The sequence below is a fragment of the Rutidosis leptorrhynchoides genome, chromosome 3 (assembly GCF_046630445.1).
Source record: "Rutidosis leptorrhynchoides isolate AG116_Rl617_1_P2 chromosome 3, CSIRO_AGI_Rlap_v1, whole genome shotgun sequence".
NCBI classification, from domain to species: domain Eukaryota; kingdom Viridiplantae; phylum Streptophyta; class Magnoliopsida; order Asterales; family Asteraceae; genus Rutidosis; species Rutidosis leptorrhynchoides.
The window spans coordinates 410,016,813-410,037,867 of NC_092335.1; the positions used below are offsets into that span (position 1 = coordinate 410,016,813).

The 21,055-nt window shown below is 33.8% G+C and overlaps 1 protein-coding gene and 1 non-coding gene across 2 annotated transcripts in view; both read right to left on the bottom strand.

The window, feature by feature from the left end:
* The window catches only part of LOC139901388 (high mobility group B protein 10-like), a 58,781-nt gene that overhangs the window by 13,482 nt on the left and 24,244 nt on the right, over positions 1-21,055 (bottom strand).
* LOC139903364 (small nucleolar RNA R71) lies at positions 4,175-4,281 on the bottom strand. Its single transcript, XR_011778189.1, has one exon. It is a non-coding gene; the product is annotated as a small nucleolar RNA R71 (small nucleolar RNA).

Consider the following 21,055-nt stretch of genomic DNA (forward strand, 5'->3'; position numbering starts at 1 on the left):
TACTTCCACTTTGAGTTTAACCATAATTTTTGGATATAGTTTCATGTTCATAATAAAAATCATTTTCTCAGAATAAAAACTTTTAAATCAAAGTTTATCATAGTTTTTAATTAACTAACCCAAAACAGCCCGCGGTGTTACTACGACGGCGTAAATCCGGTTTTACGGTATTTTTCGTGTTTTCAGGTTTTAAATCATTAAGTTAGCATATCATATAGATATAGAACATGTGTTTAGTTGATTTTAAAAGTCAATTTAGAAGGATTAACTTTTGTTTGCGAACAAGTTTAGAATTAACTAAACTATGTTCTAGTGATTACAAGTTTAAACCTTCGAATAAGATAGCTTTATATATATGAATTGAATGATGTTATGAACATCATTACTACCTTAAGTTCCTTGGATAAACCTACTGGAAAAGAGAAAAATGGATCTAGCTTCAACGGATCCTTGGATGGCTTGAAGTTCTTGAAGTAGAATCATGACACGAAAACAAGTTCAAGTAAGATCATCACTTGAAATAAGATTGTTATAGTTATAGAAATTGAACCAAAGTTTGAATATGATTATTACCTTGTATTAGAATGATAACCTACTATAATAAACAAAGATTTCTTGAGGTTGGATGATCACCTTACATGATTGGAAGTGAGCTAGCAAACTTGAAAGTATTCTTGATTTTATGTAACTAGAACTTGTAAAATATATGAAGAACACTTAGAACTTGAAGATAGAACTTGAGAGAGATCAATTAGATGAATAAAATTGAAGAATGAAAATGTTTGTAGGTGTTTTTGGTCGTTGGTGTATGGATGATAAGGCTAAAAAGGAACATATATTTCATAGCAAAATCCCCCAAGAAAGACAAGATTTTAGTTGCAATTGTTCCATTTTCGAGTAATATTCGTTTATTTTAAATAAGTGCGAAGACAAAAGGCGAAAACGAAGATTTGAAGACGCAAAGGTCCAAAAAGCTCAAAAGTACAAGATACAATCAAAAATGTTCAAATTATTGATGAAGAACGTCTAAAAATGACAAGAGTACAAGTTACAAAACGCAAAGTACACGATATAAAATTGTACGAAAAGGCGTTCGAAAATCCGGAACCAAGACATGAACCAACTTTCAACGCTCGACGCAACGGTGTAAAAATTACAAGTCAACTATGCACAAGAATAAAATATAATATTTAAATAATTCATAATAAGAATAATATTAAATAATAAAAAGTTGTTAATTGAGCATAGTTCAGGGGTCGTAAGCGAAAATTCAATTTAACATTTTGCCTATAAAAGGCAACGTATTACGATCAATTAACGCACACCTTTTTCTATCTTTTTCTTATTTATCAATATCAAATATCAATATCTATATTTATAATTCTCTATCATAATGTTAATGTAATCAGATATAACAATAATCTTAATTTTAATTTTAAATTATGATAATAATAAGATTTATGATAGAGATCGTTTGAGTGTGTAAGTCAAAATTCTGTCCGTGTAACGCTACGCTATTTTTAATCATTGTAAGTTATGTTCAACCTTTTTATATTAATGTCTCGTAGCTAAGTTATTATTATGCTTATTTAAAATGAAGTAATCATGATGTTGGGCTAATTACTAAAATTGGGTAATTGGGCTTTGTACCATAATTAAGGTTTGGGCAAAAGACCGACACTTGTGGAAATTGGACTATTGACTATTAATAGATGGGGGGTATTGTCTAATTGAGTGACAACTCATTGGAGTCTGTCGAACCTATCTTCAAATTAATTATCCTAATAATTAATAATGATTATGGTTGTCCTATTTAGTGACGTTCATATGGAATCTATTATAATCATTTAATTAATTATTCGGGTTGGGTAATTGATTATTCAAACTGATCAAGTGGGTAAATTAATATTCATATCTAATCAAAACAGGGGTAGATTACATACAGTGATAACTGGTGTAATTGTTGACAGAAGTGATAACTGCGTCACAGTTTAAATCCTTAATTAGTTGGAATATTTGACTTCGGGTATATGGGTAATTTGACAAGGACACTCGCACTTTATATTTATGACCGATGGACTATTATGGATAAAAACCAGATAGGTATCAAATAAACCATGACAAAGGACAATTAACCCGAGTAACAATTAATTAAAATCAAAACGTCAAACATCATGATTACGGAAGTTTAAATAAGCATAATCCTTTTATTTCATATTCTATCGCAATTTTATTTATTGTTATTTTATTTATCGTCATTTATTTATTTTACGCACTTTAATTATTGTCATTTATCTTTACGCTTAAAAATATAAAATCGACAAACCGGTCATTAAACGGTAAAAACCCCCCTTTTATAATAATATTACTACTTATATATATATATATTTATATAAATATAGTTTTATAAAAATATAGTACGTAATCACTAGCTCCCTGTGGAACGAACCGGACTTACTAAAATCTACACTACTCTACGATTAGGTACACTGCCTATAGTGTTGTAGCAAGGTTTAGGTATATTCCATCCGTAAATTAATAAAACTTGTGTCATATTTTGTAGTATTTCCTAGTAAAAATAATACTATTTCGTACCCTCACGCTACATCATCAAGTTTTTGGCGCCGCTGCCGGGGAGCACTAAAACGCTATATTTTTAATTTATATTTGCAAAAATATAAAAAAAAAAAAAAAAAACGTAAAAAAAAAAAAAAAAAAAACTTAAAAAAAAAAAAACAAAAACGTAAAAAAAAAAAATGTAAAAAAAAAAAAAAAAAAAAATTATAAAAAAAAAAAATATATTTTTAAGATTTTGTCTATAAAAAAAAAATGTTTTTTTTAGTTTTATTACCTTTAGATTTTTAGACTATATTCGCAACTTTTAGTATTAAGTTTAGTTTTGCCATAGTTATTTTTACTTCTAGAATTTTTAGGCTTTGCCGTAAAATCCCTTAAGTGCTTATTCCTTAGACTAAGTTTTAGGTGCTTTAGAATTTTGCGACGCCATTTTTCGCGCTATTTTCTTATTTTTATTTTTCGACGCGTTTACCTATGTATCAATTACAATTCCAATTAGTGATCTCCATTTGTAGCTTTAATTTTAAGATAGTGATCGTTATAAGGTTGGATTAACCGCGTGTTTACAAACCACTCTTCGTCTTTTTCATTTTTCGACACTTTTCGACGCGCAATCTTTTTCTCTCTTATTTCTCGCCATTCTAGTTTTTAGGACTTAGATTTTTTTCTACTTCTTCTCTAAATTTCTTAAAATTACGAAAATTTATTTTAAGTGGTTAAATTGATAGACATCAAAATTTTCTGGTTCGTAGTAATAGTTGGATTTGTACGTGGACCGGGTTATTGGAGCCAAACAGTCCTCAATTATATTGAGACCAAACGAATCCTGCCCCTCTGCTGCATCTTTTGGCTATTCGAAACGTGGGCAAAATCAGAAAAGTCTATTGATTGGACAACTTATATAAGTTTTTCTTATTTTTATAACTAATAGGATATTCTGTGAATGCACCGAGCAAAACGTTCACCACCTTTCATACGTTCACCACATGTAACTCGATCAAGACATCGTTTAACAAATATCGCCGCCGTTGATTTTTCTTTAGAATCGTCATCTAGTTGACCAAGTACTCCAATTCAAATTTCCGATAATCCATCTTTTGAACCCGATTTCACAACTAAGAACCCGGAAGATATTCAAGGACAATTCCAAGATCCTGAACCCCAAACCGTTAAATCAGAATCCTCTAGTGATTCGGATACAACAAATCCAATCATGGAAAATCTAGAACCTCTAAGTATGGAAGAACGAATGAGAGCTAAGCGCACTGGCCAAGGTCACGCCATTATTAAACCAGAAGTTAATGCTCCAGATTATGAAATCAAAGGACAAATTCTACACATGGTGACTAATCAATGCCAATTCAGTGGTGCGCCGAATGAAGACCCAAACGAACATCTTCGTACGTTTAATAGGATCTGTACACTATTCAAAATCCGAGAAGTAGAAGACGAACAAATCTATCTCATGTTGTTTCCCTGGACTTTAAAGGGAGAAGCCAAAGATTGGTTAGAATCGTTACCTGAAGGGGCGATTGATACATGGGATGTTTTAGTTGAAAAATTTCTTAAACAATTCTTTCCGGCATCCAAAGCCGTGAGACTTCAAGGAGAAATTGTTACGTTCACGCAAAAGCCAAATGAAACATTATATGAGGCGTGGACAAGATTCGAAAGGATGTTGAGAGGATGTCCTCAACACGGTTTAGACACTTATCAAATAGTACAAATATTCTACCAAGGTGTCAACGTTGCTACACGGAAAGACATCGACATAACAGCTGGTGGTTCAATTATGAAGAAAACCGCAACTGAAGCTTACAAAATTATTGATAACACAGCATCCCACTCACATGAGTGGCACCAAGAAAAAGATATCTTTCGATCATCTAAAGCGGCTAGAGCTGATTCTAGCCATGACTTTGATTTCGTTTCCGCAAAAATAGATGCTTTCGAAAGACGAATGGAAAAGATGAATAAAGATATTCACGCAATACGAATCAGTTGTGAGCTATGCGGTGGACCACACTTATTGAAAGATTGTCACATTGAACCAACCATGGAACAACGAGAGAATGTTTCCTATATGAACCAAAGGCCGGGAAATAATTATCAAAATAATTATCAACCGCCAAAGCTGAACTTCAATCGAAATCAAAACATTCTTTACAATCCAAATGGACCCAACAATAACTCGTATAACCAACCAACTCAAACCAACACTTTCAATCAACAAAGACATGGCTTGTATAAACCACCACAACAAATCGAAGAGAAAAAGCCAAATCTAGAAGAAATGATGGCAAAGCTAATGGAATCTCAAACACAATTTATTACAACTCAAACCCAAACAAATGATAGGTTTGATCAGTCATTAAGAACTCAACAAGCTTCCATTTTGAATCTAGAAAAACACGTAGGTACTCTTGCTAGCATGATGAGTGAAAGGGAACAAGGAAAGCTACCGAGTAATACTGAAGTAAACCCTCGGAATGAGAATGTTAATATGGTGTCAACGAATTCTGAAAAACCAGCACCAGAAGATGGGAAGGTTTTAGATGTGAGTAACAATGAAGAAGTTACACCACCACCACCACCCGAGTATGTAAAGCCAGTGGTGACACCATACAAACCACCCATCCCGTTTCCAAGAAAAGGAGTTGAGTATGAGCAAGTAATAAGTAATAAAGATTGTGATACTTCTGGAAAGAAGAAGAAGAAAAAGAATAAGAAAGTACAAGAAACAAAAGCCGTAGAAGTAAACCCGGTGAATACAGTTCCACCAAAACCTCCACCTAGGGTAGGTGATCCGGGTGAATTTATTGTTCCTTGTCTACTTAGTGATTGTGTCATGTATGATGCACTAGCAGATTTAGGTGCAAGTGTAAGTGTTATGCCTCTTTCCTTATATAAGAGATTAGGTGTAGGTAAGTTAAGTCCAACGGATATGAGTGTTCGACTCTTTGATCAAACCATTAAGCACCCAGTTGGAATTGCTGACAACCTACCCGTTCAAGTAGGCAATTTAACCTTTCTAGTCGAATTTATTGTCATTGACATAGAAGAGGACCCAAACATTCCTCTAATTTTAGGTCGGCCATTCTTTGCGTCCACCGGGGCGTTATTTGATGTAGGAAATGGAAGAATGACACTTAAAAGTGGTGACAAATCGATCACCTTTATGATTCGAAAGTCTAAATCTCCACCAACCAAAACCGTTGAACCAGCAAAAATGATTGGTAAGAACCATGTTGTTTTACCAACTCCAACGATAGTGCTTAACAATAATAAAACGCCTAAGTGTGGGGAAAATGAAGTAACACCTAATGATGACATGATAACAAAGAACCCCGTTGTTGATACGTAATTAAATTACCCCGTTATTAATAGTTCAATGAAGAAACTTATTAAATGGATTCGCGATGCTAGAACCAAGGGGAACTTTAAGTTATGTAACCGATTAGTATCCAATCTGTCGCCTAAAGAAAAGGCAAAGCTAGTTGAAATTGTGGATATAACACATGAATCCGACTAATGGCTTAAAGAAAAAGTCACAGATATGCAAGTTGATTATGGACCAAGAGAAATTGACGATGAAGCTAATCACAATTTCGACACCACAGCTACCTAAGTGTGGGGAGATTCAAATGTTCTAAAAGGAAAATGTTGTCGAGAGTTAGTTGTTCTGTTCTCGTGTAGTTCCGAGAATGGAATCCGATTGGTCTTTTCCGCTAGTAGACACTAAAGAACTAGTTTTCTCCCTCCATTCTGAATTTTTGTTTTGTAGGTTTTATATAAAATTAATATGTTTTTTTTTAATTTAAGTTTTGTGTGAATTTTAAAAAACAAAAATTTACTTTATTTCATTAAGTTTAAAAAAAATGATTTCTAAAATTCGTCGTAAGTTGAACACTAGGTCATTGAACCGAAATTACTTTACCCGAGGGCGGGGCGACAAATTTTGTTATCATTATTTTTAATTTTATTGATTTAAAGTATGCCAAAAATATTATACTTTATAAATTTTTGAAAAGTGGGGTTATAAACCAAACTTCAAAAATATATATATATATATATATATATATATATATATATATATATATATATATATATATATATATATATATATATATATATATATATATATATATATGTTTGTATTTTATCTTATGTACAAAACAGGGTAAAACAACGCACTTTCAAAGACTGTCATTAAAGTTCAGCAAAAGGTACTAATTTTGATGACAAGACGCAAAACAACAAATATGATATAACAAATGAAGGAATGAACGATGAGGCGCCATCTATCATTCGACGAGCTTTGTAATTACAAACTCGGTATTTTTAATCACTTTTCTACGCTAATCACCCTCATGAATTTAAATTATAGTCTGATTTCATGCAAATGAGGGCATTGCATGATCTTAAGTGTAGGGAAGGGTTATAAATTCTCTCAGGTTTATACTTGGTTTATTTGCCAAATTTTGTGAAAATTTGAAAAATTTTCAATTAAATGAAGTCAAAATCATGTTTATACATATTTATGAACGGTGAAAACTAGGTGATAATACCGAAATTATCGATACCTCGGAAAGGACATAAATTGAGAAACAACCTAAAATGCTTGAATTCATTTAAAATGGAATAAAGGAGAATAAAAAGGCAAAGAAAGAAACTAAGTGTGGGGAGAATGTACCAAGTTATTCAATTAAAAACTATCTATCACATATCTTTGTACAAGATTATTGCAGGTACTTTTGTTTTGGATGATACTAATCAGTTTTACCCGGTTTACTGTAATATATTTGAAAGAAAGATGGATCTACACGATGAATCAATTCCATCATTAAAAGGAAGTAAAGTCTTCCAAAAAAGACACTCGCTTCTTGATTTAGGTCAAGAAGTTGTCGTCCAGACCAGCTGTAGGTTGACGAAAAACCTAGAAAAGTCATCACTAAAATCAGCAGGAAATCCACGGACCTCAGCATCAAACAGGGTCGCCAAGTGGTCAGACTTATCCTAACCATGAGAGGGTCTGTCTTGTAAAATGGGGAGGGCACCGTGCAAATTAGCTTGATAAGACTAATGAATCAGATCCCCAGAAAGGATAATCTCCTTAAAGATTAAAAATCAGCTTTTAAGACTGATATTACTCAATCCTTGAGATTGACCTTAAAGATTGAGAATTCAAACTCATGGAATTCAATGATATCTAAACTCGAGCTTGAACGAGAAAATATTTTGATCAAAAATACAAACCGATTTGTTTTCTGAAAACCCATTTTCAATGCGTTCATTACCATTGAACGTAAAATCCTAGGAATTCACCTGGAATTCATTAGGTCACCTGAACCAAATCGGGTGTCAACCGTAAGAACGGTGGTTGCATATCATGGTCGGAGACAGGACCTTGTGCCAGACCGAAAAATCATAGGATGATCTTTACTATCGCTCCTACCAAGGATAGTTCTAGCATCCGACACGTTAAAATACCATAATCAAATGCATGTCACGGGACATTGCCTTAACAGTTTCTTGTTCATCGCTTTCCTTTACAACCGGACGGTAGTTTACCGAAAGGTAATATACGGAACAAGTAAACTGGATGTGTGCTTTCCGATACCGGGATAGCAGTGGATTACACGAACCTAAATGTTTTTAGCCAAAATATTGATCCACAAATATATTTTGCAACACCGATGGTGGGTCAAATCAGAAAACTTGTCTAGGGTAAAATCTAGCTTGAATTTTTAAAAGATCAAATGTTTTCATAAAGATCCAATTTCCTAAAGGATCTACATTTTTATAGTCATGTGGGACTGTAAACCGCCTTTCAAATGTGCACTTTGCTTTGGAAACCGAAAGTAAATCGGCTATTTGATTGCAAGTGTCGTTGACCTAAACCCAAGGCAACTGTGGATGACACACCCACCTTTAACCATGGTTCTATTGTTAATATCATTGTTTATACCGCTCTATCAAAATCACTGATGTACAAAGTGTGAAGAATAAAGAAGTGATTCGTGTGATGTATTATATTATTTCAAGACTGTATTGCTTGAGGACAAGCAACGCTCAAGTGTGGGGATATTGATAAGGCTAAAAAGGAACATATATTTCATAGCAAAATCCCCCAAGAAAGACAAGATTTTAGTTGCAATTGTTCCATTTTCGAGTAATATTCGTTTATTTTAAATAAGTGCGAAGACAAAAGGCGAAAATGAAGATTTGAAGACGCAAAGGTCCAAAAAGCTCAAAAGTACAAGATACAATCAAAAAGGTTCAAATTATTGATGAAGAACGTCTAAAAATGACAAGAGTACAAGTTACAAAACGCAAAGTACACGATATAAAATTGTACGAAAAGGCGTTCGAAAATCCGGAACCAAGACATGAACCAACTTTCAACGCTCGACGCAACGGTGTAAAAATTACAAGTCAACTATGCACAAGAATAAAATATAATATTTAAATAATTCATAATAAGAATAATATTAAATAATAAAAAGTTGTTAATTGAGCATAGTTCAGGGGTCGTAAGCGAAAATTCAATTTAACATTTTGCCTATAAAAGGCAACGTATTACGATCAATTAACGCACACCTTTTTCTATCTTTTTCTTATTTATCAATATCAAATATCAATATCTATATTTATAATTCTCTATCATAATGTTAATGTAATCAGATATAACAATAATCTTAATTTTAATTTTAAATTATGATAATAATAAGATTTATGATAGAGATCGTTTGAGTGTGTAAGTCGAAATTCTGTCCGTGTAACGCTACGCTATTTTTAATCATTGTAAGTTATGTTCAACCTTTTTATATTAATGTCTCGTAGCTAAGTTATTATTATGCTTATTTAAAATGAAGTAATCATGATGTTGGGCTAATTACTAAAATTGGGTAATTGGGCTTTGTACCATAATTAAGGTTTGGGCAAAAGACCGACACTTGTGGAAATTGGACTATTGACTATTAATAGATGGGGGGTATTGTCTAATTGAGTGACAACTCATTGGAGTCTGTCGAACCTATCTTCAAATTAATTATCCTAATAATTAATAATGATTATGGTTGTCCTATTTAGTGACGTTCATATGGAATCTATTATAATCATTTAATTAATTATTCGGGTTGGGTAATTGATTATTCAAACTGATCAAGTGGGTAAATTAATATTCATATCTAATCAAAACAGGGGTAGATTACATACAGTGATAACTGGTGTAATTGTTGACAGAAGTGATAACTGCGTCACAGTTTAAATCCTTAATTAGTTGGAATTTTTGACTTCGGGTATATGGGTAATTTGACAAGGACACTCGCACTTTATATTTATGACCGATGGACTATTATGGATAAAAACCAGATAGGTATCAAATAAACCATGACAAAGGACAATTAACCCGAGTAACAATTAATTAAAATCAAAACGTCAAACATCATGATTACGGAAGTTTAAATAAGCATAATCCTTTTATTTCATATTCTATCGCAATTTTATTTATTGTTATTTTATTTATCGTCATTTATTTATTTTACGCACTTTAATTATTGTCATTTATCTTTACGCTTAAAAATATAAAATCGACAAACCGGTCATTAAACGGTAAAAACCCCCCTTTTATAATAATATTACTACTTATATATATATATATTTATATAAATATAGTTTTATAAAAATATAGTACGTAATCACTAGCTCCCTGTGGAACGAACCGGACTTACTAAAAACTACACTACTCTACGATTAGGTACACTGCCTATAGTGTTGTAGCAAGGTTTAGGTATATTCCATCCGTAAATTAATAAAACTTGTGTCATATTTTGTAGTATTTCCTAGTAAAAATAATACTATTTCGTACCCTCACGCTACATCATCAATGGATTAGATATAAAGGATATGTAATTTTGTTTTCATGTAAATAAGTCATGAATGATTACTCATATTTTTGTAATTTTATGAGATATTTCATGCTAGTTGCCAAATTATGGTTCCCACATGTGTTAGGTGACTCACATGGGCTGCTAAGAGCTGATCATTGGAGTGTATATACCAATAGTACATACATCTAAAAGCTGTGTATTGTACGAGTACGAATACGGGTGCATACGAGTAGAATTGTTGATGAAACTGAACGAGGATGTAATTGTAAGCATTTTTGTTAAGTAGAAGTATTTTGATAAGTGTATTGAAGTCTTTCAAAAGTGTATAAATACATATTAAAACACTACATGTATGTACATTTTAACTGAGTCGTTAAGTCATCGTTAGTCATTACATGTAAGTGTTGTTTTGAAACCTTTAGGTTAACGATCTTGTTAAATGTTGTTAACCCAATGTTTATAATATCAAATGAGATTTTAAATTATTATATTATCATGATATTATCATGTATGAATATCTCTTAATATGATATATATACATTAAATGTCTTTACAACGATAATCGTTACATATATGTCTCGTTTAAAAATCATTAAGTTAGTAGTCTTGTTTTTACATATGTAGTTCATTGTTAATATACTTAATGATATGTTTACTTATCCTAGTATCATGTTAACTATATATATATCCATATATATGTCATCATATAGTTTTTACAAGTTTTAACGTTCGTGAATCACCAGTCAACTTGGGTGGTCAATTGTCTATATGAAACATATTTCAATTAATCAAGTCTTAACAAGTTTGATTGCTTAACATGTTGGAAACATTTAATCATGTAAATATCAATCTCAATTAATATATATAAACATGGAAAAGTTCGGGTCACTACAGTACCTACCCGTTAAATAAATTTCGTCCCGAAATTTTAAGCTGTTGAAGGTGTTAACGAATCTTCTGGAAATAGATGCGGGTATTTCTTCTTCATCTGATCTTCATGCTCTCAGGTGAACTCGGGTCCTCTACGAGCATTCCATCGAACCTTAACAATTGGTATTTTGTTTTGCTTAAGTCTTTTAACCTCACGATCCATTATTTCGACGGGTTCTTCGATGAATTGAAGTTTTTCGTTGATTTGGATTTCATCTAATGGAATAGTGAGATCTTCTTTAGCAAAACATTTCTTCAAATTCAAGACGTGGAAAGTGTTATGTACAGCCGCGAGTTGTTGAGGTAACTCAAGTCGGTAAGCTACTGGTCCGACACGATCAATAATCTTGAATGGTCCAATATACCTTGGATTTAATTTCCCTCGTTTACCAAATCGAACAACGCCTTTCCAATGTGCAACTTTAAGCATGACCATCTCTCCAATTTCAAATTCTATATCTTTTCTTTTAATGTCAGCGTAGCTCTTTTGTCGACTTTGGGCGGTTTTCAACCGTTGTTGAATTTGGATGATCTTCTCGGTAGTTTCTTGTATAATCTCCGGACCCGTAATCTGTCTATCCCCCACTTCACTCCAACAAATCGGAGACCTGCACTTTCTACCATAAAGTGCTTCAAACGGCGCCATCTCAATGCTTGAATGGTAGCTGTTGTTGTAGGAAAATTCTGCTAACGGTAGATGTCGATCCCAACTGTTTCCGAAATCAATAACACATGCTCGTAGCATGTCTTCAAGAATTTGTATCGTCCTTTCGCTCTGCCCATCAGTTTGTGGATGATAGGCAGTACTCATATCTAGAAGAGTTCCTAATGCTTGCTGTAATGTCTGCCAGAATCTTCAAATAAATCTGCCATCCCTATCAGAGATAATAGAGATAGGTATTCCATGTCTGGAGACGACTTCCTTCAAATACAGTCGTGCTAACTTCTCCATCTTGTCATCTTCTCTTATTGGCAGGAAGTGTGCTGATTTGGTGAGACGATCAACTATTACCCAAATAGTATCAAAACCACTTGCAGTCCTTGGCAATTTAGTGATGAAATCCATGGTAATATTTTCCCATTTCCATTCTGGGATTTCGGGTTGTTGAAGTAGACCTGATGGTTTCTGATGCTCAGCTTTGACCTTAGAACACGTCAAACATTCTCCTACGTATTTAGCAACATCGGCTTTTATACCCGACCACCAAAAATATTTCTTGAGATCCTTGTACATCTTCCCCATTCCAGGATGTATTGAGTATCTGGTTTTATGAGCTTCTCTAAGTACCATTTCTCTCATATCTCCAAATTTTGGTACCCAAATCCTTTCAGCCCTATACCGGGTTCCGTCTTCCCGAATATTAAGATGCTTCTCCGATCCTTTGGGTATTTCATCCTTTAAATTTCCCTCTTTTAAAACTCCTTGTTACGCCTCCTTTATTTGAGTAGTAAGGTTATTATGAATCATTATATTCATAGATTTTACTCGAATGGGTTCTCTGTCCTTCCTGCTCAAGGCATCGGCTACCACATTTGCCTTCCCCGGGTGGTAACGAATCTCAAAGTCGTAATCATTCAATAATTCAATCCACCTACGCTGCCTCATATTCAGTTGTTTCTGATTAAATATGTGTTGAAGACTTTTGTGGTCGGTATATATAATACTTTTGACCCCATATAAGTAGTGCCTCTAAGTCTTTAATGCAAAAACAACCGCGCCTAATTCCAAATCATGCGTCGTATAATTTTGTTCGTGAATCTTTAATTGTCTAGACGCATAAGCAATCACCTTCGTTCGTTGCATTAATACACAACCGAGACCTTGCTTTGATGCGTCACAATAAATCACAAAATCATCATTCCCTTCAGGCAATGACAATATAGGTGCCGTAGTTAGCTTTTTCTTCAATAACTGAAACGCTTTCTCTTGTTCATCATTCCATTCAAATTTCTTCCCTTTATGCGTTAATGCAGTCAAGGGTTTTGCTATTCTGGAAAAGTCTTGGATGAATCTTCTGTAGTAACCAGCTAGTCCTAAAAACTGGCGTATGTGTTTCGGAGTTTTCGGGGTTTCCCACTTTTCAACAGTTTCTATCTTTGCCGGATCCACCTTAATACCTTCTTTGTTCACTATGTGACCGAGAAATTGAACTTCTTCCAACCAAAATGCACACTTTGAAAACTTAGCGTACAATTCTTCCTTCCTCAATACTTCTAACACCTTTCTCAAATGTTCACCATGTTCTTGGTCATTCTTTGAGTAAATAAGTATGACATCAATGAAAACAATGACAAACTTGTCAAGGTATGGTCCACACACTCGGTTCATAAGGTCCATGAACACAGCTGGTGCATTAGTTAAACCAAATGGCATGACCATAAACTCGTAATGACCGTAACGTGTTCTGAAAGCAGTCTTTGGAATATCATCTTCTTTCACCCGCATTTGATGATACCCGAAACGTAAGTCAATCTTTGAATAAACAGACGAGCCTTGTAGTTGATCAAATAAGTCGTCGATTCTCGGTAGTGGGTAGCGGTTCTTGATGGTAAGTTTGTTCAACTCTCGGTAGTCGATACACAACCTGAATGTACCATCTTTCTTCTTGACAAACAAAACAGGAGCTCCCCACGGTGATGTGCTTGGTCGAATGAAACCACGCTCTAAAAGTTCTTGTAATTGGCTTTGCAGTTCTTTCATCTCGCTGGGTGCGAGTCTGTAAGGAGCACGAGCTATTGGTGCAGCTCCTGGTACAAGATCTATTTGAAATTCAACGGATCGATGTGGGGGTAATCCCGGTAATTCTTTCGGAAATACATCGGGAAATTCTTTTGCAATGGGAACATCATTGATGCTCTTTTCTTCAGTTTGTACTTTCTCGACGTGTGCTAGAACAGCATAGCAACCTTTTCTTATTAGTTTTTGTGCCTTCAAATTACTAATAAGATGTAGCTTCGTGTTGCCCTTTTCTCCGTACACCATTAAGGGTTTTCCTTTTTCTCGTATAATGCGAATTGCATTTTTGTAACAAACGATCTCTGCTTTCACTTCTTTCAACCAGTCCATACCGATTATCACATCAAAACTCCCTAACTCTACTGGTATCAAATCAATCTTAAATGTTTCGCTAACCAGTTTAATTTCTCGATTTCGACATATATTATCTGCTGAAATTAATTTACCATTTGCTAATTCGAGTAAAAATTTACTATCCAAAGGTGTCAATGGACAACTTAATTTAGCACAAAAATCTCTACTCATATAGCTTCTATCCGCACCCGAATCAAATAAAACGTAAGCAGATTTATTGTCAATAAGAAATGTACCCGTAACAAGCTCCGGGTCTTCCTGTGCCTCTGCCGCATTAATATTGAAAACTCTTCCGCGGCCTTGTCCATTCGTGTTCTCCTGGTTCGGGCAATTTCTAATAATGTGGCCCGGTTTTCCACATTTATAACAAACTACATTGGCATAACTTGCTCCGACACTACTTGCTCCACCATTACTCGTTTCGACACCATTTGTTCCTTTCGTTCTATTAACCCCTGGTCCGTAGACCTCACACTTCGCCGCGCTATGACCATTTCTTTTACACTTGTTGCAAAATTTGGTGCAGAACCCCGAGTGATACTTTTCACACCTTTGGCATAGCTGCTTCTGATTGTTGTTGTTGTTGCGGTTATTATTGTTGTTGGGATGATTGTTGTAGTAGCTATTGTTGTTGTTGTTGTTGTTGTTGGGCCGTTTGTTGTAGTTGCGATTGATGTTGCGATTATTGTTGTAATTGCTGTTGTTGTTGTATTGGTGATTCTTATCACCGTTTTCCTCCCACTTTCTTTTGACTTGCTTCACATTGGCCTCTTCAGCAGTCTGTTCTTTAATTCTTTCTTCAATCTGGTTCACTAGTTTGTGAGCCATTCTACATGCCTGTTGTATGGAGGCGGGCTCGTGTGAACTTATATCTTCTTGGATTCTTTCCGGTAATCCTTTCACAAACGCGTCGATCTTCTCTTCCTCATCTTCAAATGCTCCCGGACACAATAGGCACAATTCTGTGAATCGTCTTTCGTACGTGGTAATATCAAATCCTTGGGTTCGTAACCCTCTAAGTTCTGTCTTGAGCTTATTGACCTCGGTTCTGGGACGGTACTTCTCGTTCATCAAGTGCTTGAATGCTGACCACGGTAGTAAGTACGCATCGTCTTGTCCCACTTGCTCTAGATAGGTATTCCACCATGTTAACGCAGAACCTGTGAAGGTATGCGTAGCGTACTTCACTTTGTCCTCTTCAGTACACTTACTTATGGCAAACACCGATTCGACCTTCTCGGTCCACCGTTTCAATCCGATCGGTCCTTCGGTTCCATCAAATTCCAAAGGTTTACAGGCAGTGAATTCTTTGTAGGTGCATCCTACACGATTTCCTGTACTGCTAGATCCAAGGTTATTATTGGTATGTAGCGCAGCCTGTACTGCGGCTATGTTTGAAGCTAGAAAAGTACGGAATTCCTCTTCATTCATATTCACGGTGTGTCGAGTAGTCGGTGTCATTTCCTTCAAAATAGTCAAATGGAACAAGTTAATCATGCAGAATATTAAGAGTAGTTAATAGTATTTCGTAGCATAATATGAACTCATTTATAAAAGCTTTTTCTTCATATTAGCGTTTTATAAGTTTAAATTCAGGTAGTACCTACCCGTTAAGTTCATACTTAGTAGCTAATATACAATTTAACTACTACAATTCTATATGAAAAACTGATTATAATAATATTTCGCGTTCAAACTTTTACACAATATTTTACAAACTTACAATACCGCTTATTTTACATATAGCATGAAATATAGCACACACTAAATTTGATACAAGATGGTTGTGAAGATAATTCTAGCTAGTACAAAAGTCGTTCAGCAAAGGCAATAAAGACACGTAATTCATACGTCCAGAAACAAGTCATGCATTCTGGTTTTACTAGGATTACTTCCCATCCTTGGTCTTGTGGAACATAACCGTTATGGCCATTGATAAGACAGCGTGTTGTAACGTCGTCAAAGGGACGAGGGTTACGTAATGTCCAACAGTCCCGTAACAATCTAAAAACCTCATTTCTTACCCCAATTACCGACTCCGTCACTTGTGGGAACGTTTTGTTTAATAGTTGTAGCCCGATGTTCTTGTTCTCACTTTGGTGAGAAGCGAACATTACTAATCCGTAAGCATAACATGCTTCTTTATGTTGCATGTTAGCCGCTTTTTCTAAATCACGAAGTCCAATATTCAGATATATTGAGTCAAAATAATTTCTTAACCCATTGCGTAAAATAGCATTTGGGTTCCCCGCAATATATGCGTCAAAGTAAACACATCGTAACTTATGGATTTCCCAATGTGATATCCCCCATCTTTCGAACGAAAGCCTTTTATAAACCAAGGCATTCTTGGAACGTTCTTCGAATGTCTTACAAACTGATCTCGCCTTAAATAGTTGTGCCGAAGAATTCTGACCGACTCTAGACAAGATTTCATCAATCATGTCTCCGGGTAGGTCTCTTAAAATATTGGGTTGTCTATCCATTTTGTGTTTTTATACTGTAAAATAGACAAGAGTTAGATTCATAAAAAAAAATACTTATTAATACAAGCAATTTTTACATATATCATAAAGCATAAGCACACTATATTACATATATTATACCACACGAATACAACTATCTTATTCCGACTCGCTTGTTTCTTCTTCTTCGGTTTTGGATCGTTTTGCCAAGTTTCTAGGGATATATGATGTTCCCCTAATTCAAGCCGTCGTTTTCCACATTGGTTTAGAAAAACCTGGTGGTTTAGAGGTTCCCGGGTCATTGTTACAACTTAAGGACTTCGGGGGTTGACGATACATATAAAGTTCATCGGGGTTGGAATTAGATTTCTCTATTTTTATGCCCTTTCCCTTATTATTTTCTTTTGCCTTTTTAAATTCAGTTGGTATAATTTCTATAACATCATCGGAATTCTCGTCGGAATCCGATTCATCGGAGAATTGGTAATCCTCCCAATATTTTGCTTCCTTGGCGGAAACACCATTGACCATAATTAACCTTGGTCAGTTGGTTGAGGATTTTCTTTTACTTAACCATTTTATTATTTCCCCCACCGGTTCTATTTCTTCATCCGGTTCCGATTCTTCTTCCGGTTCCGATTCTTCTTCCGGTTCCGACTCTTCTTCCGGTTCCTCTTCGGGAACTTGTGAATCAGTCCACGAATCATTCCAATTTACATTTGACTCTTCATTATTATTAGGTGAGTCAATGGGACTTGTTCTAGAGGTAGACATCTATCACATAATATCAAACGCGTTAAGAGATTAATATATCACATAATATTCACATGTTAAAAATATATAGTTTCCAACAAAATTTGTTAAGCAATCATTTTTCAAGTAAACACGGTCGAAGTCCAGACTCACTAATGCATCCTAACAAACTCGATAAGACACACTAATGCAAAATCCTAGTTCTCTAAGACCAACGCTCGGATACCAACTGTAATGTCCCGTTCTTATTGATTAAAAACATTCCATATTAATTGATTTCGTTGCGAGGTTTTGACCTCTATATGAGACGTTTTTCAAAGACTGCATTCATTTTTAAAACAAACCATAACCTTTATTTCATAAATAAAGGTTTAAAAAGCTTTACGTAGATTATCAAATAATGATAATCTAAAATATACTGTTTACACACGACCATTACATAATGGTTTACAATACAAATATGTTACATCGAAATCAGTTTCTTGAATGCAGTTTTTACACAATATCATACAAACATGGACTCCAAATCTTGTCCTTATTTTAGTATGCAACAGCGGAAGCTCTTAGTATTCACCTGAGAATAAACATGCTTTAAACGTCAACAAAAATGTTGGTGAGTTATAGGTTTAACCTATATATATATATATATATATATATATATATATATATATATATATATATATATATATATATATATATATATATATATATATATATATATATATATATATATATATATATATATATATATATATATATATATATATATATATATATATATCAAATCGTAACAATAGACCACAAGATTTCATATTTCAATACACATCTCATACATAGAGATAAAAATCATTCATATGGTGAACACCTGGTAACCGACATTAACAAGATGCATATATAAGAATATCCCCATCATTCCGGGACACCCTTCGGATATGATATAAATTTCGAAGTACTAATGCATCCGGTACTTTGGATGGGGTTTGTTAGGCCCAATAGATCTATCTTTAGGATTCGCGTCAATTAGGGTGTCTGTTCCCTAATTCTTAGATTACCAGACTTAATAAAAAGGGGCATATTCGATTTCGATAATTCAACCATAGAATGTAGTTTCACGTACTTGTGTCTATTTTGTAAATCATTTATAAAACCTGCATGTATTCTCATCCCAAAAATATTAGATTTTAAAAGTGGGACTATAACTCACTTTCACAGATTTTTACTTCGTCGGGAAGTAAGACTTGGCCACTGGTTGATTCACGAACCTATAACAATATATACATATATATCAAAGTATGTTCAAAATATATTTACAACACTTTTAATATATTTTGATGTTTTAAGTTTATTAAGTCAGCTGTCCTCGTTAGTAACCTATAACTAGTTGTCCACAGTTAGATGTACAGAAATAAATTGATAAATATTATCTTGAATCAATCCATGACCCAGTGTATACGTATCTCAGTATTGATCACAACTCAAACTATATATATTTTGGAATCAACCTCAACCCTGTATAGCTAACTCCAACATTCACATATAGAGTGTCTATGGTTGTTCCGAAATATATATAGATGTGTTGACATGATAGGTCGAAACATTGTATACGTGTCTATGGTATCTCAAGATTACATAATATACAATAAAAGTTGATTAAGTTATGGTTGGAATAGATTTGTTACCAATTTTCACGTAGCTAAAATGAGAAAAATTATCCAATCTTGTTTTACCCATAACTTCTTCATTTTAAATCCGTTTTGAGTGAATCAAATTGCTATGGTTTCATATTGAACTCTATTTTATGAATCTAAACAGAAAAAGTATAGGTTTATAGTTGGAAAAATAAGTTACAAGTCATTTTTGTAAAGGTAGTCATTTCAATCGAAAGAACGACGTCTAGATGACCATTTTAGAAAACATACTTCCACTTTGAGTTTAACCATAATTTTTGGATATAGTTTCATGTTCATAATAAAAATCATTTTCTCAGAATAACAACTTTTAAATCAAAGTTTATCATAGTGTTTAATTAACTAACCCAAAACAGCCAGCGGTGTTACTACGACGGCGTAAATCCGTGTTTCCAGGTTTTAAATCATTAAGTTAGCATATCATATAGATATAGAACATGTGTTTAGTTGATTTTAAAAGTCAAGTTAGAAGGATTAACTTTTGTTTGCGAACAAGTTTAGAATTAACTAAACTATGTTCTAGTGATTACAAGTTTAAACCTTCGAATAAGATAGCTTTATATATATAAATCGAATGATGTTATGAACATCATTACTACCTTAAGTTCCTTGGATAAACCTACTGGAAAAGAGAAAAATGGATCTAGCTTCAACGGATCCTTGGATGGCTCGAAGTTCTTGAAGCAGAATCATGACACGAAAACAAGTTCAAGTAAGATCATCACTTGAAATAAGATTGTTATAGTTATAGAAATTGAACCAAAGTTTGAATATGATTATTACCTTGTATTAGAATGATAACCTACTGTAAGAAACAAAGATTTCTTGAGGTTGGATGATCACCTTACAAGATTGGAAGTGAGCTAGCAAACTTGAAAGTATTCTTGATTTTATGTAACTAGAACTTGTAGAATATATGAAGAACACTTAGAACTTGAAGATAGAACTTGAGAGAGATCAATTAGATGAATAAAATTGAAGAATGAAAGTGTTTGTAGGTGTTTTTGGTCATTGGTGTATGGATTAGATATAAAGGATATGTAATTTTGTTTTCATGTAAATAAGTCATGAATGATTACTCATATTTTTGTAATTTTATGAGATATTTCATGCTAGTTGCCAAATTATGGTTCCCACATGTGTTAGGTGACTCACATGGGCTGCTAAGAGCTGATCATTGGAGTGTATATACCAATAGTACATACATCTAAAAGCTGTGTATTGTACGAGTACGAATACGGGTGCATACGAGTAGAATTGTTGATGAAACTGAACGAGGATGTAATTGTAAGCATTTTTGTTAAGTAGAAGTATTTTGATAAGTGTATTGAAGTCTTTCAAAAGTGTATAAATACATATTAAAACACTACATGTATATACATTTTAACTGAGTCGTTAAGTCATCGTTAGTCGTTACATGTAAGTGTTGTTTTGAAACCTTTAGGTTAACGATCTTGTTAAATGTTGTTAACCCAATGTTTATAATATCAAATGAGATTTCAAATTATTATATTATCATGATATTATCATGTATGAATATCTCTTAATATGATATATATACTGATGTGGTAGCGTGGGGTTACGAAATTACTATTATTTTTAATACAAAATACTACAAAATATGACACAAGTTTTATTAATTTACGGATGGGATATACC